Source organism: Manis pentadactyla, chromosome 13 (assembly GCF_030020395.1).
Source record: "Manis pentadactyla isolate mManPen7 chromosome 13, mManPen7.hap1, whole genome shotgun sequence".
Classification (NCBI taxonomy): Eukaryota; Metazoa; Chordata; class Mammalia; order Pholidota; family Manidae; genus Manis; species Manis pentadactyla.
The window spans coordinates 71042404-71066788 of NC_080031.1; the positions used below are offsets into that span (position 1 = coordinate 71042404).

Sequence of the window (24385 nt, forward strand, 5' to 3'; positions counted from 1 at the left end):
CTGGTTCAGAGTAAAATTGTTAATACAACTGAGCAAGACTTAAATGACATTGACCTTATGAATCTTGAAAGGGAGTTCAAATAAAAATCAACATGTTCATGGAGGTACTGAAAGATATTCAAGAACTCAGGAATGAATTCTGGTTGGAGATCCAATCGTTGAAGAGCACAATGGAGGGTATTAAAAGCAGATTAGATATGGTCAAGGAGAGAGTAAATGGAATAGAGAAGAGGAATACAAAGAAGCTGAGGCACAGAGAGAAAAAAGGATCTCTAAGAATGATAGAATATTGAGAACTGTGTGACCAATTAAAATGGAACTATTCACATTGTAGGGTTTTTTTGTTTTTTGTTTTCCTCTTTGGTATATGCTTATTTTCTGAGGGATTCCAGCTACCCCTAATGTTTCAATTTTCTTTTGAAATATTTCCCAAATTATGTTCTGTACAATACTTCGCAGCAATAAGTCTGGATAGAAAAATACATATAATCAAACACACTATAATAAAATCAAAATTATTGGTTATTTTGTTCTATAATGAAATACACTTAGAATTTTCTGTATGATTCATAATGTAAAGTAACAGTCATAAAGTAAATCTTATGATAGTTCTGAAGTAAAAAACCCTCAACGATATTTAAACTAATCCTTTCCAATTTCTGAAACATCACATCATGGTGCATTTATTAAATCTATTGAAATTGTGTATACTAGTTTGTCAAATATTGGCATAAAAATTGATAACTTATGTATGTTACATACATATACATAAGCTATAATATGTGTGTGTGTGTTTTATATATATATTCCATCCTTTTTTATCTAATATCCAAAACTGGATTTCCCAAATCTCTCATATACCCAAAGGCACTTCAAGATTATACTGTCAAGTATTAGGCCCGTTGCTACGTCAATGACCTAAAGTCAAAGACCACCAGTATATCTAGTTAACAAGTTGGGTTTATTTCTGGTTTCAGTGAGGGAGAGTGCATAACACAGTGAAATGTAGGGAATCTCACTACAAGGATGTTAGAACTCATTTAGGATTTGGGTTTAGTCTGAATAATTTTGGAGAGGATCTAAAGGAACAGGAGCTAGATCTAGGTTAGGTGCTATCAGCAGTCAAATCTATGATTGGGCATCTCAATTTATGTGTAGTAGGGCTGGCTAGAGGAGGATACAGCTGTAATTGGTAAAGAAGCAGAAACTCATTTTAGCTGAAAGAGGGGAATGTTGGTATTTTGTGGGTTTCATAATGATCACCTTTTTGTCTTAGTCATCATCATAGAGTTACCATTGTTCAATGTTAATGTTCGGTGAGATTGTTTATGTCCAAGTGCAGAAAAACACGGCTTAGACTGCAGTGTGAATTTTGTGCCTTAGAGTTACGTAACTGTGAAGGGTGGAATTGAGTACCCGGTTAAGTCCAGAATATTTTGAAATGGAAATAACAGACTTTCTTAATATCCAAGACTATTAATAATATTAGAAAATGAATAAAAGCTGTATCAATATGGGTGAAAAGGGGTTGAGCAGTGGATCAAATGAATCCTCATAAAAAAACAGACGTTAGCTAATATAAAATGACTCTAGGTTATACTGGCTTTTTAAAATTGATGTTACATCAATCTGAAAATAACAGTTCTAAACTGATGTGCTGAAACCTTTCCAAGACTTAGGAAGCTAAAATTTGATGAACAAGGAGATGCTGCCAAGAGTATATTTACATGAAATAGGAAAAGAATGCTTCTATATCTAGTACTAATATTAAATTTTATTAGCTCTGTGGCCCTGGGTAAGTCACTTCGTCTTTCTGAACCTCAGGTTCCTTACCTGTAAAACTATGGGAGTGAATGGATGCTGTACATAGACTATCTTAATTCCATAAGATAGAAGGTACAAAAGGCTCCCCTAACATGCTGCAAATGCTTTAGAAGTCTACCTCAGATTTCTTCCATGAAGAAATAGCAGGTTTCCACTTAGCATCATTATGTTCTATTTAATCTAAAAGAAATAATGGTGAAGGATAATTTAAGGTGTTCCCTACTTGCCTTTTCTGCTTCTCCTGTTTAGAAGACAAAATCTATTCCAGTGAGACATCAAAGCGGTCCCTTCAGAGATTCAGCATGCACTGAATTAGCTGCTGCACAACCAGCCTCTTTTTACTCACTGTTCCCTTCCTCCGTACCTTATCTCTAGTTGGTCTCACTTGTTTTTTATTTTAGCCTTTGAAATATTGATTTATGTAGTTTCAGACTCTGTTTAGTGTAAAATATCCTAGATTGATAATTCTATAATAACTGTGACAGAGATTGAGAGTTTCTCCTACTACCAATTTTCCTCTTCTGATATTGTAAAATTATTGAAGTTTAAAGCAGAGACAACTAAAAATATATTCATCTACCCAGAATATATTCTGTTTTAGCCTCCTTTACAGATAGGTTGGCCACCTTACCAATTTCTGACCAAAGGGACATAAATGTCAGTGGTAGATACAGCTTATGTTGACGTGAACGTGCCTGGTGCTCTTCCTACTTTCTACTGGCTGGAATGTTGAAATAATGGCAGGAGCTCCAGCCATATTTGATAACATACAGATGAAGGCCTCATAAAGTAATGGTGAAGTCAAAATTTTGAAGGGCTTTGGGTCCCTGATTATTTTGTTGAACTTGTCATACCAAGTCTAGGCTTTGGCTTGAGTAAAGAGAAGTAAAAAACAAAAATTGTGTGTTTCAGCCATGGTAAATATGGATTTTCTGTATCATTAGGGTGAACCTAATTTTCTCTGATATGATGATAATGGTAGCCATATTAAGAGATATTATTCCCTTGATTTGCCTACCCATTTATCACTTTCTTTCCTGTATAAGTATCTATCTATCCAAAGGAACTCAGTGCAGTATGGTGAGATAATGTTAGACATCGAACTTACATAATATAAAAACAAGAATATCTGCCTCCTTTCCCCTTCTCCCCCAATACTTCCACCTGAATCCGAAGAGCTTTTTCCCTTCCCCAGCCAAAAGGACAGGAATTACCAAACATATATGTAAAGGCTGCAGAAAGTTTTAAGTAAACAAACAAACAGGAACAAAAAGAAGAAAGAAGGGAAGGGGGAGAGAGGGGAAAAGAAGAGGGAGAAGAAATAGCCACTGGTCAAAGCAGAATTCAGAAATCTTATAATATACACAGGCAATGTTAATTTTCTTGCTTGGATAAACTGGATAGAGTGAATGGGCAGAGAGGAAAAGGAGTTGAGAGAACCATGGGGCAAAAGAGAATGTGATGGAGAAATTGAGAGTCTCTGCCAAAGTTTCAGAAAACTGAGTTTCTTGGTTATCAAAAGCCAGTTTTTGCCTATGGAATGTTTGATTTCAATTAAGATTTGACTGTCTTAGTCTCCCATCTCCAGACAATACATCCTCTTAAAGGCGACCCTTTCTCTGATGACCCAGGACAATTGTAAGCCTCTACAAAGAGGCTTAGACCCTGAAATTTGATTTTTTTATGTGAATGGAAACCTTGCATATATTCAATGCAGGACAAATGAAAACAGTTTTGAATCACACATGAAGTGGAGCTGTTTTGAAGTTTACAAATATACAAAGTATTGTAGGATAAAACAGAAAATAAACGAGATAAAGGAAAAGAAGGGCAGGTCCCAAAATAAGATGAGAATAGATTGATGGTTAATAGACAAAATGGATGCCACAATGTCCTGTTTTTTTTTTAATGATGAGCCATGAATTAATCTCTTAAGATTATAGTGCTAATGTACATGGAAAAATACAGCAATTTTATGCTCAACGTGTCCATAATATATATCCTGCTGTTTAGAAGTATAATTAATGCTGACACTAAGATAGCAAAGAAACACATTAGTGGGTCCTTCTCCCTGAAACCATAATTTCATGGAAGACATTCTCAACATCTGTAGAGTAAATGTTCATTTTTCTTGTTCTTTACTCTGTAACTGTCATTAAAAAGATGCTTATGTATTTGTGTTCTACAGCTGGGCAGCATCCTAGACCTTGATTCACCAAATGTTGTTTCAAAATATATTAAAAAATGGCAGGGGATTAATCTTTCAGCCTTGAGAGACTAACAGGATCTGGGATAACTTTTTGCAGTAAACAATCAGAAAACTATATGAAATGTATGGAAGTTCATATGTAATTCATACATAATTTTCACACATTGGACAATAGAATAGCACAGGGGTGTAATTCCTGAAAGAAAGCAAGTGAATGAATATATACCTACTTATGGAGTTTCTTTATGCTGTCAGTATCAGTATTAATTATACTTTTAAACAAGGTGTATTTTATGTTATAGATGTTTTCAGTTTTTAAAATGTTTACTATTAATTTGTCCCCTGACCTCTATATTTTCTGTAATTTGATACTTAGATCTGGAAGCTAAGTAGGATTCTGATTTTTTTAAAATAAAACACTTGGTAGTACTGTGTACCTCCATGGGAAGGCATGAATATTTGACACCTTCTTTGACATCAGTACCTATTTTGATTATTGTCTAGCTCTGTTAAGCTCTTAATGGTTCCAAAATGGTGACATTTTAATTAATCATTAGTTTTTCATTTAGGAGTTATCCTACTTCTATAGAGAAACTTTCCTTTTCAATTATTTGCTTATTTTAGGGTACAGTTGTAGGAGAGGCAAGTTAAGTACTTTATAGTCTTTATCACTTTTAAAAATGAAGTTATTTTCAGCATGCTTGAAAAATTGACCAAGGAGTTTTCTGGGCTTTTTGTTTGTTTGTTTGTTTTGTTTTAATGCTTTAGAAGACAAGTGCCAACTTTGGAAAAAAGTTTGCCTCGCTGGGGTCTTAATCCTGTTCAGTTGATCAGTTGGTCAGGGAGTAAGTAAAGACAGATACTATTTTCCATAGACATCAAATGTTACATATAGGCTACTCAACTACATTCTTCCTCTCTTTTCCTAGATTCATTTCAACCAAATTGAAATGTTACTGTTCCTTAGTAGTTTTCTTTTTCCTAGGAGAAATACAAAGTGAACAAGAATCCTAGGGAAAAAAATAAGTTAGGCAGAGGGGTATGTATCATCTTGAGGTGAGGATTCACAAACTAATTAGGGTGTTGGGGAGACCAAAGTTAGGTTGAAGTTTGACTAGTCATATTGATTTCCAGGGTGAACCAGTATAGAAAGACCCCTCTCGAACCAGCTGTGTTTTAGGACATAGCAAAGGTGAAAAACAGGGAAGCTAGTTTCTATTACTAAACTCAAGAAATGATTGCTGGACTGAAGGACATTACTGCTGGAAGTAGAAAAAAGAATGCTAGAGACTGCATAGGCCCTAGAATGAAGAGATCAAGATCAATGGTAAAGTCAGAGTCTAATAAAGGAATTGTTTTAAAAAGCTGAGGAATCCAAGGGTCATTTTCACGGGGCCATTTACACAAGACTTGAACAGAAAAATATGAAAGGAAGAAATTCTCAAAATGCTCAAGGGCTTAGTCCTTAATTTATTGTTGGGTGACCTAGTTTTTTTTCACATTTGGGGGAGGTTGTTGATGATGTATGTTTGACTATATGGTAATTTATATGCTTTATATATCTTTATCAGACTAGAACTCAATTTTAAATGGATTTGCTCCAGTTTTTGCTATTTGGATGATAAAAATTCTGTTAATTCTAATAGTGCTTAAATTAAGCAATCATGAATAATAACCTCTTGTCAGTAATCCTAGATGGAATGATAACAATTGCTTGACATCATCATCAGCCTGCAATGTTAAAAACCACCTTTATTTTCAATATTGAGATTTAGCAGCATAATTCAGGCCAACAGTGAGGATCTAAATAAAACAAGGTGCTAGAATTTTTTCACTTGCTTAAAATTTGTTATATTGTTTGTAGCTCAAAGAGTATTATATCTTACTTAGTATATGTCCAGTCATTAATATAAGAAATATTAATAATTAAAAAAAAAAATTATAAGTTCAAGACCAAAGAAGCAGTAGTATAAATAATGTTCTATCAGGGGAGACAGATCAACAAGGTTGAATAGGTAGGATAAAACTAGATAATTAGAAATTATGAAAAGGTCTAATAAGAAATTATGCATTTCATGTGAGTGCTACATGTGTCTTTCCTACGGAAAGTATGTCAAATCCAATTACTGATTGAAGTATTTTAAGAAATTACAATTTTTTTATTAAGGTATTGTTGAAATACAATCTTATGAAGGTTTCACAAGAAAAACAATGTGGTGACTACATTCACCCTTATTATCGAGTCCCCCACTGTACCCCATTGCAGTCACTGTCCCATCAGTGTAGTAAGGTGCCACAGAGTCCCTGCTTGTCTTCTCTGTGCTATACTGTCTTCCACGTAACCCCCCACACACCATGTGCACTAATCATAATATCCCTCAATCCCCTTCTCCCTCCCTCCTCACCTGCCCTCCCTCTCCCCTCCCCTTTGGTAACCATTAGTCCCTTCTTGGAGTCTGTGAGTCTGCTGCTATTTTGTTCCTTCAGTTTAGCTTTGTTGTTGTACTCCACAAATGAGGGAAATCTTTTGATATTTGTCTTCTCCACCTGGCTTATTTCACTGAGCATAATATCTTCTAGCTCCATCCACGTTGTTTCAAATAGTAGGATTTGTTTCTTTCTTATGGCTGAATAGTATTCCATTGTGTATATGTATCACCTCTTCTTTATCCATTCATCTACTGATGGATACTTAGGTTGCTACCATATCTTGGCTCTTATAAATAGGGCTGCAATAAACATAGGAGCGTTATGTCTTTTTGAATCTGAGAACTTGTTTTCTTTGGTAAATTTCTAGGAGTGGGATTCCCAGGTCAAATGGTATTTCTATTTTTAGTTTTTTGAGGAAACTCCATATAGCTTTCCACAATGGTAGAACTAGTTTACATTCCCAGCAGCAGTGTAGGAGGGTTCCCCTTTCTCCACATCCTTGCCATCACTTATTGTTCCTTGTCTTTTCCATGTTGGACTTGGCCATCCTAACTGGTGTGAGGTGATATCTCATTGTGGTTTCACTTTCCATTTCCCTGAAAATTTATGATGTGGAGCATCTTTACATGTGCCTCTTGGCCATCTGAATTTCTTCTTTGGAGAAGTGTCTGTTCATATCCTCTGCCCATTTTTTAATAGGGTTAGTTGCCTTTTGGGTTTTGAGGCCTGTGAGTTCTTTATATATATTGGATGTTAACCTCTTGTCAGATATGTTATTTACAAATATATTCTCCCATACTGTAGGATGCCTTTTGTTCTACTGATGGTGTCCTTTGCTGTACAGAAGCTTTTTAGCTTGATGTTTTCCCATTTGTTCATTTTAGCTTTTGTTTCCCTTGCCCAAGGAGATGCATTGAGGAAAAAGTTGCTCATGTTTATATTCAAGAGATTTTTGCCTATGTTTTCTTCTAAGAGTTTAATGGTTTCATGACAAACATCCAGGTCTTTGATCCATTTCAAGTTTACTTTTGTGTATGGTGTTAGACAATAATCCAGTTTCATTCTCATCCATGTAGCTGTGCAGTTTTGCCAACACCAGCTATTGAAAAGGCTGTCATTTCCCCATTGTATATCCAATCCTCCTTTATTGTACATTAATTGACCATATATACTTGGGTTAATAGCTGGACTCTCTATTATGTTCCATTCATCTATAGTTCTGTTCTTGTGCCAGTACCAAACTGTCTTGATTACTGTGGCTTTGTAGTACAGCTTGAAGATGGGGAGCAAGAACCCCCCCCACACACTTTATTCTTCCTTCTCAGGATTTCTTTGGCTATTCGGGCTCTTTTGTGGTTCCATATGAATTTTAGAACTATTTGTTCCAGAATGCTGTTGGTGTTTTGATAGGGATTGCATTGGATCTGTAGGTTGCTTTAGGCAGGATGGCCATTTTGACAATACTAATGCTTCCTACCCAAGAGCATGGGATGGATTTCCAATTATTAGTGTCCTCTTTAATTTCTCTCAAGAGTGTCTTGTAGTTTTCAGAGTATAGGTTTTTCACTTCCTTGGTTAGGTTTATTCCTAGGTATTTTATTCTTTTTGATGCAATTGTGAATGGAATTGTTTTTCTGATTTCTCTTTCTGCTAGTTCATCATTAGTGTATAGGAATGCAACAGATTTCTGTGTATTAATTTTGTATCCTGCAACTTTGCTGAATTCAGATATTAGATATAGTAGTTTTCAAGTGGATTCTTTAGGGTTTTTTATGTACAATATCATGTCATCCACAAACAGTGGCAGTTTGACTTCTTCCTTACCAGTCTGGATGCCTTTTATTTCTTTGTGTTGTCTGATTGCCATTGATAGGATCTCCAGTACTATTTTGAAGAAAAATGGGGAGTGTGGGCATCCTTGTCTTGTTCCTGATCTTAAAGGAAAAGCTTTCAGCTCTTGCTGCTAAGTATGATGCAGGCTAGGAGTCTGTCTTGTATGGCCTTTATTATGTTGAGGTGCTTGCCCTGTTTACCCATTTTGTTGAGGTTTTATCATGAACAGATGTGGAATTTTGTCAATGCTTTTTCAGCATCTATGGAGATGATCATGTGGTTTTTGTCTTTCTTTTTGTTGATGTGGTGGATGATGTGGATGGATTTTTGAATATTTTACCATCCTTGCATCCCTGGAATAAATCCTGCTTGATCATGATGGATGATGTTTTTGATGTATTTTTGAATTCAGTTTGCTAATATTTTGTTGCATATGTTTGCATCTTTTTTCACCAGGGATATTGGTCTGTGGTTTTTTTTTTTTTGTGGTGACATTGCCTGATTTTCATATTAGAGTTATGCTGGCCTTGTAGAATGAGTTTGGGAGTGTTCCCTCCTTTCCACTTTTTGGAAAACTTTAAGGAGGATGGGTACTAGGTCTCCAATAAATGTTTGATAAAATTTAGCAGTGAAGCCATCTGTTTCAGGGTTTTGTTCTTGTGTAGTTTTTTGATTACCAGTTCAATTTCGTTCCTGATAATTGGTCTTTTCAGATTTGCTGTTTCTTCCTGGGTCACCTTGGAAGGTTGTATTTTTCTAGAAAGTTGTCCATTTCTTCTAGGTTGTCCAGTTTGTTAGCGTATAATTTTTCATAGTATTCTCTCATAATTCTTATGTTTCTGTGGTGTCTGTAGTGATTTTTCCTTTCTCATTTCTGATTCTGTTTATCTGTATATACTTTTTTTCTTGATTAGCCTGACTAGGGGTTTATCTATTTTGTTTATTTTCTTGTAGAACCAGCTCTTGCTTTCATTGATTCTTTCTGTTGTTTTATTCTTCTCGATTTTATTTATGTCTGCTATAATCTTTATTATGTCCTCTTTCTAATGACTTTGGGCCTCATTTGTTCTTCTTTTTCTAGTTTCATTAATTGTGAGTTTAGACTGTTCATATGGGGTTATTCTTCTTTCCTGACATAGGCCTGTATTGCAATATACTTCCCTCCTAGGATGGTCTTTGCTGCATCCCACAGATTTTGCAGTATTGAATTATTGTTGCCATTTATCTCCATATATGGATCTCTGTTTTCATTTGGTCATTGATCCATTGGTTATTTAGGAACATGTTGTTAAGCCTCCATGTGTTTGTGGGATTTTTCATTTCTTTTGCATAATTTATTTCTAGTTTTATACCTTTGTGCTCTGAGAAGCTGGTTGGTATAATTTCAATGTTTTGGAATTTGCTGAGTCTCTTTTTGTGGCATATTATGTGATCTATTCTTGAACATGTTCCATGTGCACTTGAGAAGAATGTGTATCCTGCTGCTTTTGTGTGTAGAGTTCTGTAGATCTCTGTTAGGTACATCTGTTCTGATGTGTTGTTCAATGCCTCTGTCTCCTTATTTTCTGTCTGATTGATCTGTCCTTTGGAGTTAATGGAGTGTTGAATTCTCCTAGAAAGAATGCATTGCATTCTATTTCCCTTTTTCATTCTGTTTGTATTTGTTTCACATACATAGGTACTCCTGTGTTGCGTGCACCGATATTTATAATGGTTATATTCTCTTGTTGCATTGACCCCTTTATTTTTATATAATGTCCTTCTTTGTCTCTTGTTACTTTCTTTGTTTTGAAGTCTGTTTTGTCTGATACAAGTACTGCAACTCCAGTGTTTTTCTCCGTATTAGTTGCATGAAATATCTTTTTCCATCCCTTCACTTTTAGCCTGTGTATGTCTTTGGGTTTGAAGTGAGTCTCTTGCAGGCTGCATATAGGTGGGTCATTTTTTTATCCATTAAGTGACTCTATATATTTTGATTGGTACATTCAGACCATGTACATTTAGGGTGATTATCGATAGGTATGTATTTATTGCCATTGCAGGCTTAAGATTTGTGGTTACCAAACATTCAAGGGTAACTTCCTTACTATCTAAGAGTCTAACTTAACTCACTTAGTGTGCTACTACAAATGCAATCTAAAGGGTTTTCTTTTCTCCTCCTTTTTATTACTCCTCTATTCTTTATATATTAGGCATCATATTGTCTACTCTTTATCTATCTCTTGATTGACTTTAGGGGTAGCCAATTTAATCTTGCATTTGCTTAGTAATAAATTGTTCTACTTTCTTTACTGTGGTTTTATTGTGTCTGCTGATAGCTAAATAGCCTTAGGGACACTTCCTGCTATAGCAGTCTCTCCAAAATACACTGTACAAATGGTTTGTGGAAGGTAAATTATCTCAGCTTTTGCTTATCTAGTAATTGTTTTATCCCTCCTTCAAAGTTAAATGATAATCCTGCCGGGTAGAGTATTCTTGGTGCAAGGCCCTTATGTTTCATTGCATTAAATATATCATGCCACTCCTTTCTGGCCTGTAAGGTTTCTGCTGAGAAGTTTGATGACAGTCTGGTGGGTTTTCCTTTGTATGTGATCTTTTTTCTCTCTCTGGATGCTTTTAATAGTCTGCCCTTATCCTTGATCCTTGCCATTTTAATTATTATATTTCCTGGTGTTGTCTTCCTTGGGTCCCTTGTGTTGGGAGATCTGTGCATTTCCATGTCCTGAGAGACTATCTCCTTCCCCAGATTGGGGAAGTTTACAGCAATTACCTCCTCAGAGACACTTTCTATCCCTTTTTCTCTCTTTTCTTCTGGTTCCCCTATAATGCAAATATTGTTCCATTTGGATTGGTCACACATTTCTCTCAGTAATCTTTCATTTCCAGAGATCCTTTTTTCTCTCTATGCGTCATCTTTTTTGTATTCCTCTTTTCTAATTTCTATTTCATTTATCATCTCCACCACAGTATCTAATATGCTTTTAAATCCCTCCATTGTATTCTGTAATGATTGGATCTCCATTCTGAATTCATTCCTGAATTCTTGAATATTTTTCTGTACCTCCAAGAGCATGTTTCTGATTTTTATTTTGAAATCTCTTTCAGGAAGATTGATGAGTTTTGTTTCACTTGAACCATTTTCCGGTGTTTGTGGGATTTTGGTTTGAACCAGGTTCCTTTGACATTTCATATTTCTATGTGGCGCCCTCTAGTGCCCAGAAGCTCCACGCTCTTGAGCTGCTCAGCCCCTGTAGCAATGTCGGGGGTCGCAGGGAAGTGGTGCTGGTGCCTGGGGGGAGGAAAGTGCTGTTTCCTGCTTCCCAGCTGCTATGCCTGTCTCCACTGCAAGAACCAGTGGGCCGAACACACAGGTGTAAGCCTCTATGTTTTGTGTTTTTAGCTTCAGTAGGTGGGGCTTCCCTCTGGCTGGTCTGATGACAGGCCAGGGGCTGCTAGTTTGTGAAAGAGCTGCGGGCTGGCCGGGTCAAAGGCACATCAGGCTGCATTTCACAGTGGATGTCCTTGGAGCTGTGTAGCCAGCCAGGGGGATGGAGCACCTGAAGCTTCTGAAAGTTCCCAATCTGCTGTGCAGAGTGAGCCCATACAATTTTGTCTACCTGTCCTTTCTTCTGAGCATTAAGCTCTGTGTAAACCTTGCCCCTTTGACAGCCCTCTTGCTGTTAGGAAATCTCTCAGATGGCCTGCTTTTCTTTTGTCCCAGAGCAGTCAGATGTGGATCCAGAGTATTCCTCCAGGGCCAGGTGTTCAGCAGTCCCAGGCCTCCACTTCCTCCCCACTCCATTTCTCTTCCTCTCTTTGGTGAGCTGGTGTTGGAGAAGGGCTTGGGTCCTGCAAGATCATGCTTTGGTACGTTACCCTGTTCCATGAGGTTTGTTCTTTTCTCCAGGTGTATGCACTCTGGCACAGCCTTCTTTCTGTTGCTCTTTCTGGTTTAGTTGTATTAATTATATTTTTGTATTATATGTCATTTTGGGAGCAGGCCTCTGTCTTTATTCTCACACCGCCATCTTTAATCTTCTCCCTATCTCTAGGCTGGCGTCTTAATACTGCCACTTTCAGAAGGGTGGACGTGCAAGTGCGTATATTAAGGATGATCCACAATTTGCATTGTTATAAAACAATATTCAACCGAGTAAATTTGAAGATCTAATATGCTTTATTAACTGATTTGTGAATGGGACAGAAGCCCATTTATCATGTGGAAAGATGCTTCAAGGTGGTATACAAAAATGGAAGGTTTTTATAGACAGAACGGCGGGGCAAAATGTTATAAACAAAAGAAAAGAAGGGACTGTTTCAGGCAAGGTCACTCTCACTTAGTGGAAGAGCATGGGGGTCTTATCATATAGATGACCTCTTCTTCTTTTTGGGGGTGAAGAGTGCTCATGTGAGAGATTACCTCATTGATGCTGGCCAGAAAATGCCTGATTAACTAAGACTACATTTTGGGGGGAGGTTGAAACTGCAGTTAGGCTGGGCATTAAGGCCTGGTCTGGTGACCTGGCCCAGCACATGCTCATGGGCCAGTGGCTTTCCATTTTAACAGCAACAACTATTTAGAAGAGGTTGAAAAGTAACTGAAATATAGAGAATTTTGAAATTTTCTATTGCAGCAAATTAAAATTTGGCTTTAAAGCATTCTTGTTTCTTTATCCTTGGCATGGATTTATTTTCTAGGCATTCTGTCTAGAGCCTCCTCAACATGGATACTTGTAGGGAGGAAAGATACACATACTTAATCTGAGACTGAACTTCATAAAGATTGTGCCACATAAAATAGGTGCTGAATAAATCCTTTTTTGATAGTTTGAGGATGGTATTAGTCTTCTGAATTGCACTCTCATTTTAGACTAATCTATAATTCTGGTTTATGACTTTGTCATATCCATCACTGCTTTGTGGAAATGTATACCCAGATCTTAGATTACAATGTGGCATTGATTCTGCAGTAAATTTTATGTTCATACTGTATCATATCATAGTCAATTAAGGAACTAGCAAATATTTTTCGATGGTGATTTAATTTATTTGGATTTTATAGTAATTTTACATGTGTAGGTATACACGGACTGAAAAATAAAATGATCAAGAATCAGAAATCTCAGACCCTGGTGGGAGTTTCATGTAAGGAATTTAACTTCTTCAAAATAATAGCTCTTACTGTCTTGGAATTTTAACTTTTCTAAGTTTGATGGAGTTCAGTATTTTTTTCAGAAAGACAGAATGGTTTTAAATTTGTCTTTTACAAATTTCAAATTAATATCTAAAATTAACTGACAGAACCTTATTTTAGATCATTCAGAGGACCACTTATAACCAAGTAGTAAGATGAGATTTGACAGTTGGCAGTTGATGTTTGCCTTGGCCAAGTTTCTCAGCCCCCACACTCCTGATGTTTTGGAATAGGTGATGATTACATTTGTAAACTCTGCAATATGCAGTAGGTATCTCTAACAATGAAATAATGCGAATATTTTTTATTCACTTAGCTCTGAAAATTTAACTGCCCATATCCACTAGTGGGTAGGATTCCTTCTATGTACAGATTGGAGTCTGTTGCAATAAAAACATGATAAAAATACATTTTTAATATAAAAAATCATCTACCCTTGGGTGTACCTTTGCAACTATATGCTACTATGTGATTATTACACATTCAAGCTGAATATGTATGTCATAAAGACACTACGAGAAAGGAAGGAGAAATAATACTTGTTATAATAGATATCAAAGTCTTATTAATAAAAATGAAATGTAGTGTGTTAGGTGTTATATAGAAGAATGGTTTGATAGACTTGGCCTGTTCCACTGCAAAGAAAACAAATGATAGAGAAGCTAAAATATGTAGAAAGAGATTTTTAATATATACTGTCTTGGATTTGAATAGTTAATGTTAAAATAAATACCAGAAATGCCTCTGTGGTTTCTAATGTGTTTCACTTATAATTAAACACAAGTCTCTCAGTAAGCTGGCTTACTTGGCCATTTGTATATAATAAATGTGCAGTTTCTTGGAACTGTGATTTGTATAACATGGAAACAAAGTAGACACAAATATAGTATTTTAAGTTATTAAATACTGAGTGCCATATTTTCATATGATGTATTGAAGAGAAGAAAATGAAGTCAACTACATTGTCTCATGGGAATGTCCTTTTATAATGCAGAGGAAGCCTCCAATGCTGTGCATTCTTAATTGTTCTCTAAGAAGGAATGTTATCCAAAGGATCCAAGTCAGAGAAAAATATTCTGGGGTTCCACTGTCCTTGTGTGGTGTTACAGGAGAGGGTCCATAGCACTTCACTGTAGTTGGTTAAATGGCAAAACATAGTAATTTGGCTTCTTTTGTATTTCTGTGCACTTCTGGGTCTTTTATATTTTGGGATTGCAAGCTATAACTAGTTTCTAAAAATATGAGAGTGACATGGCTTTGGTAAGTGCATAATAATGAGACTGTAGCAGCTGTAAGGTGGCATTAGAGTAATAATCACTTTCAAAAGCTTATATTACAATTGTTACACACCTCACACAGTGATCATATAAATTATGTGTAAAAAGTTATTTATTATTTACCTCTTAAGGAAAATAACCTGTTATACAATAATATTTAAATTCAAATATCAAGTCTGGAAATCTCTGAAAAGCAAGATGCTAGACACAGACCTGTTTCTCTCATTTCCCATCTTCATTTACAGACACCGTGAGTTAGGTGTGCTTTAGTAATTGAAGTGATACTCTTTTTTTTATTATTATTATTACAAGCAGAGTAGTTTAATAAGGCAAAGTACACACTCGAGGAGGGAGTGCAGGCTTGCTCTGGAGATGTGGTGAGCAGCCTGAAGTGATACTATTCTGTTAACTTTTTGCTTACCTTTCTAACTCAGATTTAACCCAGCTAACTTCCTTCTCTTCACATTTGGCAGGACAGCCCTGACTAGTAGTTTCACTGGGTAGTTCCCCAGCACACACCTCGGAATTAAGAAAAGAAGGAGGTTCGGGAGAACTTCTGCTGTTCAGTCCACTATGGTCACAATGAATTGTTCAGTTCCTCAGGCTGGGGTAATCTCTTCCAAGGCTGGCAGCCCCATAAACCTTAATGCCTCCTTCCTCGCTGCCCAACAGGCTTCTGGCCTGTGGCTGGAGCTCCCATGGTAAGGGGCATAGCCTTCAGATTGCAAGTGCCTTTCCTGGGTGCAGTGAAGTAGTTTTATTAAGGTATCTGCTTTTCTAAGACCCCTGTTGCTTCTCCCTTACCTTTGAAATCCAGTTCTCTTTCTCCTTGTCCTTGGATCATCATTTCCTTCTCCCTCAAAGCTTTGATGCCAGTCTAGGACATTGCAGAGCACCAAATCCTCTTTTCAGGTTCTATGGAAGCCCAGATATCCAAGGGCCAGAAATGTGGCTGCTCTAAGGAGAAGAAAGGAGTGAAAGGGGAAAAAATTATTTTGATGTACAAGAACAACAAAAAGAAATATGAATTTTTCAGAACATTCTGCAAAATCTAGTCACCAAAGCATCCTTAGATTTTTTTTTTTTTTTGAAGCACTTAATGTATACACTCTTATAACCAAGGCATGGGAATGTTCTTCCAAAAAATAATGTTAACAATCAAGTAAAAAAATCTATTAAAAAATATGAAAGAGTGGCATATGCTTTCAGACTGCAATTGGAAGAATATGCTTGTTATAGTCTGTTCAGGCTGCTGTAACAAAATACCTTAGTCTGGGTGGCTGAAAACAGAAATTTTTTTCTCACAGTTCAGAGGCTGAAAAATACAAGGTCAGTCAAGGCACGAGCATTCAGTGTCTGGCCACAGGTCCTTCCTGGCTTGTAGACAGACAGCTGCCTTCTCTGTGTGGTCTCATGGCCTTGCCTCAGGGCATGCTATTGGAGAGAGCATTCCTGTTTCTTCCTTTTCTTGCAAGGGCATTAATCCCACCTCCAGGGAACTACCCTCAGGACCTCACTTTAACCAAACCACCTCCCAAAGTCACCACCATCAAGTGTCGTCACATTAAGGATTAGGGTTTCAGCATACGAATTTTAAGGTGATACAAATACTGCATTCACAGCGATGGTTACAGGAGTACTTTTATTTAATAAACTATTTTCAGGTGTAATAATTCACTTTTATCACCAAAGCAATCATGCTGGCCACCATTTTTCTCTGTTGACTTCTATTGTTATGTGATAGAGTACGAATGGCAGAGTCTTTATCCAGACCTGGTCTCTTTTTCCCTGGAGTTATAATGTCATCTATATCTGCCAATTCAGTATTTCCCCTAATATGTCTTGCCATTTCTTTAAATTCAATAAGCCAAAAACTGAATTTTTCCTATTTTTCTTGGAACATCCCTCCTGGAATTCTTATTTCTCTGGTGTGGGCCAACAAATCACCCACTCATTCAGTTTCCAAATTCAGTCAACCTTGAAATATTCCTATATTTTATCCCATGTCAAGTATGGTCCTTAAGTAGAATATACTTGATCTTCCTCTCTATTGTTACTGATTCTACTGTTAGCACTTGTAATTCAGGCACTTATTATTTTATGTCAAGATTATTGCCATTGTCTCTTTTCTATTTCAACTCCTTAAAGACTATTGTGGCACTTGATTATTCCTCCTGTAGCTTACCTTGGTTCATGTCACTCCCATCCTTAAGGTTGTGGATCTATTCTCCTCCTTACATGTCTATGAAAACAGTTGCTTAATTCTGGCCATCAAAGTCCTATGATCTAGGCTCATTTCCCTGTTATATTCAGCTATATTAAATCCACTGACAAAAATCTTCCTTTCTTGCCTTTATTCCCCATTCCTGGTACACTCTCTGAGCTCCTTTCTGCCAGTCCTTATTTTTGTGTTCTTTGAGGCCCAGTTTTATTCTCACCATCTTTATTAACTTTCCTTGATGTTCCAGTCATTAACTCTCTCTGTCAGGAGAACTACTGCTTCGTATAATTCTTATGTTATCCACTGGACATGTGACATCCACTGATTTGCATTTTATTTTATTTGGTTTCTAAGGTAAGTTTAAATTTACATTTGCAATTCAAGACATGTAGATGTGTAATTTTCTTTATTTTTTTACCCCTGAGATTGTGTTGTTCGGAACTGGGCCAAGTTCTCAAGTTCACATTTTCTCTTATGAAGGGTCTATTGATTCTCAACCACCTTCCATACCAGAGAAGGTCCCAGGAAATTTTTTAGGTCTCTTCCATGGCTCTCTGAAAGTGTGTGTTAAGCTAGATGAGATGGTGCTACCACTGGGTCTGCTGTATTGTGGTCAACTCATAACAGCATGTATCCAAACATGGTCACTTCCTCTCAGCTTTCTGAGGAGGAAGTAAGAGACTAAAGCCAGTGTAAGAGATGCATCTCACGTACCTCTTTAAATTCTTGTAGCCTCCTTTGCCTCACAACTCTTGACCTGTTGCTTAGCCTCAGTTATAGCCATGGCTTTCCAATTCTGTACATTTGCCCAGTTCGGCTACCTATGGCTGACTACTGCCTGCTAACTCAAACCTCTTGCGTCTCCTGCCAATTGCATGTTGGGACTCAGAAAAAACACTACCCTACTAGCTGGATGATACAGATTGGAACTGTGAAGTAGCTGACTTCCTATGGCGAACACTGAATATTCCAAAAAGCTATGAAGACAAATATTATCTCTCTCCTGCTTCCCTCTGAAGAACTTCCCCAATGTATAATTTACCTGTGGAATTTGTTAAAAGATTTCCCTCATTGCCAAGTAGATGCCTTTGCTGAGAAAACAGCTCATGTAAACAATGGCCAACATGGGACCATGAAGCAAAATGATGAGTTGCTTCCCATCATTTCTCATGTATTCTTTCACTGACCAGCTCTAAGATTATACCTTACCAAATCTTATGGGTGTTCTGGTAGCAGTTCCAGTGTAGGTTGGCAGTGGTTTTTCTCCACAACATCAAACAATTCTCTGATGCCAGCTGGGTGTCCTATAGCTCAACTCAATTCTGACACTTTTTCTGGAGATAGTGTCAGATTCCACATTCCACATTAGAGGCTCAGTCCTATGAGACTGCTCCCCCACCCCCACCCCCTGCCACACACACATACACACTGTCACCTGTGCTTCTAACTGACCAGCTGTAGATGGGAGTCTCCAGTAGCCCCCTCCTCAGGTTAGATTAATTTTCTAGAGTGGCTTATGGAACTCAGAGAAATATTTTACTTACTAGATTACCAGTTTATTATAAAAGGATGTAACTCAGGAACAGCCAGATGGAAGAGATGGATTGGGCCAGGTATGGGGAAAGACCTTGGAGCGTCCATGCTGTCTGAGAGCACCACTCTCCCCAATCTCCATGTGCTCACCAACCTGGAAGCTCTCTGAACCCCATTCTTTAGGGTTTTTATAGAGGCTTCATTACACAGTCATGGTTGATTAAACCATTAGCCATTGGCAATTGATTCAACCTCCAGCCCCTCTCCCCTCCTTGGAGGTAAGGGGGTAGGACTGAAAGTTCCAAACACCTAATCACAAGGTTGGCTCAACTGTCAACCTGTCAGGTACTTTTCAAAAGCCACCTCATTAACTCAACACAAGACAATTTATTGTTCTCATCACTGGAAATTTGAAGGGTTTTAAGATCTCAGTTCCAGGGAAAAGGTGGGGTGGGAGTGGAGGACACATGACAGTACCACAAAGACCAAATATTTATTATGAATATTATGATTAATATGAATCACAACATCACACCAAGAAGGCATCAATGCTTACTTGCTCCTGCAGGCTGGCTTTCTAGAAAACCTTGGCTGGATCACTCCATAAGTCACCCAGCTGGGGTACTGGACTTAATTGGTAGATTTCCCTGTTGCACTCTAGGATGTGAAACCTGAATAAAAGATCATAATCAGGCTCTAGATTGAAGTTCAAACTCTCTCTTTTCTCTAGTCCTCTCCAAGTGTTATAGGAGATAGACAGCCAGACATGAGCAGGGAGCGGGGCAGGACTTCAGCCAGTGTTTATATTAGGCGAGATGCTTCCTTATATTCTACACATTCTCTGGAAGCTTTCTCTTGGGATCAAGGGGAGTGGAAATATAGGTAACAGACTGGCCAAAACTGGCTAGTTCCAACTTGGTGGAGAAATTGACCCAAATTTCACTCCAGAATCCACTAACATAGTAAAAATCACACCTCCTGCTCCTTGACAGTTCCAATGAAAACTAAATTTAGCCAAAACTCCCCCAACCACCTACATTTCTGTGTTTTATTCATTCATTAAGCACTCATCAAATTATGGTAGAATAGATGCCAGACTGATAGTGTTTGTCAAGCTAGTTGTACTGATGTGTATTAATAATTAAACATTGATTAATTCAATGACATTTTATCTTGAAAAATATGTAATACAAATTTCAGTAAATCCCATTTTGTATTAGTTTTTCTGCTCAATTTTGGAAGACTTTAAATCACTAGGGCTTTGTTCAGAAACCTATAGCCTGTTGGAAAGAGTCAGTTTACATACAGTTGGGTTTTTGAAGGGGGAGAAAAAAAGTATAATTACTAGCAGTGATAAAAGCAAAACAGAGAGAGTTCGCTCACAAATAAGTTGGTTTCACAAATAAATTATGAAAATCTTCAGCAGTTTGTCAACTGTTACAGTCAAATCATATATAAGCATTGATGTGCTGGATAGTTAAGCACTAAAGTAAAGCTGTAATCAAACTTCCTGAGTATTTCAATAAAGAGAGTCTTATTAATTTTGCTTCTGCAGGTAAAGTGACATTTTTCAAAGAGGGTAGTATTGGCCCTCAAGACTGGGGCTGCTTTTAACAGCAGAGACAACAGGGAGCCAATGCCTTTCTCCTCCTCCTTTGCCACCACATGAAAACATGGCTGTGAGGCTGTGGCCTGAAGCAGATGGAAGGACGGGTGACCCATTTTCCTCATGATCATCACCGGGGCCCACCTTTCTTCCCACCCCTCCTAAGATGCTACTGTAAGCTAAAATTAAATTTGGCTTAAAGCCCAGTGAAAAGGGATGCTATAGAAGTGGTTTCTGCTCTGCTCTGACCATGCTTTGGGCTCTGCAGGCAGCAGAACAATTAGATAGAGTCAGTACTTTGTGCTTTGAGCTCAAACTGTCTTGAGGGGTGACTACTTTTATCTAACTTTAAACTTTCTCAAAACCATGAATTGTTCAGTATGTGTGCATATGTGTGTGTGTGTCTCTGTGTCTGTATTTGTGGTGCGTAGACACAGCCATACATGGTACTGGGGAGGGAGTCACTGTTGATGTCTACTTATACAGAACTGTCCAGGCTGGCGCTACACCCTTAACAATTTATTCCCCCTGTCTTTATCCCCACATGTGTGCAATGCAGCAGAAAAGGAGATCTGCTCATAAGGTATATTGTCTTTCTATTCCAGCCTTTTTTTCTTCTATTACTGTTAAGGGTAGAAATGTGCCACTTTTTAGGGCCTGATTCAATAATTCAATTTTTTTCTGCAGGAAAGTCCTTAAAGGACAACTATTCAGCTAGGGAGACTTATGACATGATTTTTTTTTTTAATTGGTCAAGATATGCTAATCTTAGAAAAGTTTCCCAGTTCTATCTAGTACTTTTTATTGTCAGTGCTTCAGGCAAGAAGAGTGTGGTATATTCTTTAAAGAGACTAAAAAGACAATTGAAGAATTAGGATCCAGACAATGTAACCTAATTTTCCACTCTGTCATTGAAGCAGATGTCACAGAATTCAGTAATCAGGGTGATATGGTTTTATTTTTTGAAACATGTAGAGTAAAACAATGTAAGAACAGAAATGGAAATGGTGCCAATTTAAACAACTTTCTAGTGAAGCATAAGAAAAAAATATAGTGTTATTAACACATTTCTTTGACAAATGTTTATACTTATTTTGTTATATAAATCCCAATGTATGCTAAGGGTTTCTTAACATATACTCATGATTACTCCTCTACACAAAAGATGAAAAAATTTTTCCATGAAGGGCACATTGCATTTTGGCCCAGAGTGATGGAATTTGATAATCCTTCACTGTTGGAAAATTTAGATATAATGTTGGAAAATGATGATGGTGTCCTGAAAGCTGCAGGGCAAACAGAAACAACCACTGCATTTTTAGAATAAACATATCAATATATGACAATGCAGATATTAGGATATTCTTTCAAAACAATCAGTAGCTGTAGTCTTGGTCTCCAGTCATTCTAGGTAAATGCATTCATAGCAAGAGCTTACATGGCTTTATTTGGGGAAAGAACCAGAGTGTGTCTTCTTCCTTATTTGAAAATCTGGCTGTAGCTAGAGACCTCATTCCCCTTTTCCCAAGTCTTCCACCCCTGATCAGGCAAAACTATTAAAGTATTTCTTGACTTAGACACGAAAGCAGGGATTGGCACACTTTTTCTCTTTATAAAGGGCCAGATAGTAAAGATTTTAGACTTTTCAGGCCACTTGTTCTCTGTCACAACTACCCGAGTCTGTGTGCCAGTCAATAGTAGCAAAAGCAGCTATTGAGGACATGTAAATGATGGGCCAGGTTGCATTCCAATAAAACTTTATTACAAAAGCAGAATGTAGGGCTGTCAAGGGTTTGCTAACATCTACTATAGGGCATTGGATCATGCTTTATATCATCTGTCAGGTTAGCTCTAAAAGTAATTTCCTAAGAAAACTGAAGACTTCTCCACTACCCACATTTTACTAGATTCAATTTCCAGCCAATGTAATAACACCAAGTGGCAAATATTTGTTACTCTGGCAAGAAACAGCCTCCTATTCTTCCTGAATGTGGATGTGTTAAATCTGCAAAACAACTGTGAGATAAAAACTTGCAGTAAAATGCAAAAATTAGCTATGTGTATTTAGAGCTGGCTTGGAAAACAGCTCAACCAGGGACTGAATCATTGGAACAAGGTCTGGGCTGGTCCTCATTCTTCCATGTGAAGTGCCAGTCATAGTACTCCTTTCTTCAATCATATATAATAGAGACAGGCTATGGAAGAGCTGCATATACTCAGCTGAAAAACTCTCAGCAGGGACTGCCAGGGAAAGAAAATGGTTAGTTTAAGAAGGAACTAGAACTAATTGTAGTATTGTTGGAATAGTTATCACTTACTGCATGTCTATACTAGACACTGTATGATCATAGTCCTATTTAATCTTCAGTTACTCTTTGAAGTAAACATTGGGAGCCCCCATTACTTAGAGAAAAGGCTAATAATGCCAAAGGATTGGTCCCAATAAACTGAAAGGAGATGATGGATTCAAGTTGTATGAATTACAACAAATTCAAGGAGGATGGCACCAGTGTGCTATTCAAATCTGATGGTGGTTGGGGCCACACCAGTAGTTTGTTTTACAGTCTATCACCCTAGCCAGTAGCTGGGTGGGGCACGGTGGGGGAGGGGGGACCCTGAGGGAAAAGACTTTGCAAGGGCTGTAGGTCCAGAGAAAGGATCCAGCCCTATCAGTAATGAGGCACTTACATAAGTATTTTGGAGAGCCCACGGATTAGGGTAACCAAATGTCCCAGTTTGGCTGGGACTAAAAGCTTTTTTAGAACATAGGACATTCAGTGCTAAAACCTGAAAAGTTCTGAGCAAACCAGGAAGGGAATTGTGTGTGCATAGGTGTTTGGGGCTTACTAGAAGCTCATAAGCAGTGCTGTGCTAAAGCTGGTCCACAACTGCTCATGAGAGCCCATTGTTAAATTTTCAGAAATTTTATAAGTCATTTGTTAAACTGTTATTAAAAATTAAATGATATAAATGTACAGTAAACTATAGTGACATGTTAATAAATACTTATAAGTTACCACTTTCTAATTTAGGGATTTCCTCTCACTTATGATACTGAGGTTATTTATGTTTATTGTATCAATCCGGATGGTAAAAACACTACAAAACGGTGGGCTTTTGCCTATCTTTTCCCAAATGTGCATTCAATGGCACCATGCTGGTAGCTTGAAATAGGAAGGAAAGCGTCTTGTTGTTTGTCTAGAGAGTGATGGGGACAATGTTAATAATGCAGATTTTATTTGTTTGTTATAATGAGTAAAATGAACAGTGAAGGCACATGTTGGAACTTGACTCAGTTGTCAATGACCTGAGCAACATTTTTTACGGAGGAAGATAAAGGTTCTCAAATACTGAAGAATAGTTCCTCTTTTTTCATTCGTGCTATATACAGTATAACAGCTGCAGTCTCTGATTGGGCTCCGGGTATAGCTAAGTCTGGGCACTTGCAAGCAGAAAGGGATTGTGCGAAGAAAGTTATATAACAAACAACAGAAGAGACAGCCATCTTAGTGGTGCCCATGCTCTTCATTCTTCCCAGATTATATAATTATGTTCTGAAGTGGTACTTCTTCCCTGAAAGTCCTCTGTGGTTAAGTCCATTTATACCTGTAACCAACGAGGTCACTTAGAATGTAAATTCCCTAAAGGAGAGGCTGAGATTATTTTGTTTGTTGCCGAATCCCCAAGACACAGAGTAGGCTCTAAATACCTGTGCACTGGGTGCATGAATAAATGATTGAATGAGTAAATTCAATTTCATCATCCTTTCTTAGTGCCAGAAGTGGCGACCTCTCATTTCCTAAGATTTCCTTGTTAGGACAGGAGTAATAGTAACATTATTTACACAAGTACATTAATCCACTTAAATTAGAGCTGGGCTTCTCAATGTTTTCCCTATCTTTAAGGACAGAGCCAGCGGCTTGGTCTGGGGTGGAAGTGGCCTGCTTTGAGAATACAATGTCTTTGTACTTTTGTCTTTATACTTAAAAACTCACATTGATCTTTGCATTTTTCTCCAAAGAGCACTGCATTTTTATTACCTTATAAGATCTGTGAAGAGCTGTTGATGAAGTACATTAACTAACTTCTCTTCTGTAAATCTTTGAATAAGACTGTTGTTCCAATTAAATACTCTTAGTTTACCCTATGAGAGCTTATTCACACACACTGGGCATGCACTCCAAGGTTTCCTGTAACCTTGTTTGAAAGTTTTGCAAAGCTACTCATAAAATCCTCTCTGAATAATTTACACAAATAT

The 24385-nt window shown here is 37.4% G+C and overlaps 1 protein-coding gene and 1 long non-coding RNA gene across 3 annotated transcripts in view; one reads left to right on the forward strand and one right to left on the reverse strand.

Annotated features, from left to right (window-relative positions):
• Nucleotides 1-24385, forward strand: part of LOC130680156 (uncharacterized) — a 78060-nt gene that overhangs the window by 7952 nt on the left and 45723 nt on the right. The gene's annotated exons all lie outside the window — the stretch shown is intronic.
• On the reverse strand, nucleotides 4060-22710 carry LOC118922690 (uncharacterized). Its single transcript, XR_005028850.2, has 3 exons — nucleotides 19078-22710; nucleotides 15572-15724; nucleotides 4060-5014 (listed from the first exon to the last, which is right to left on the reverse strand). It is a non-coding gene; the product is annotated as an uncharacterized LOC118922690 (long non-coding RNA).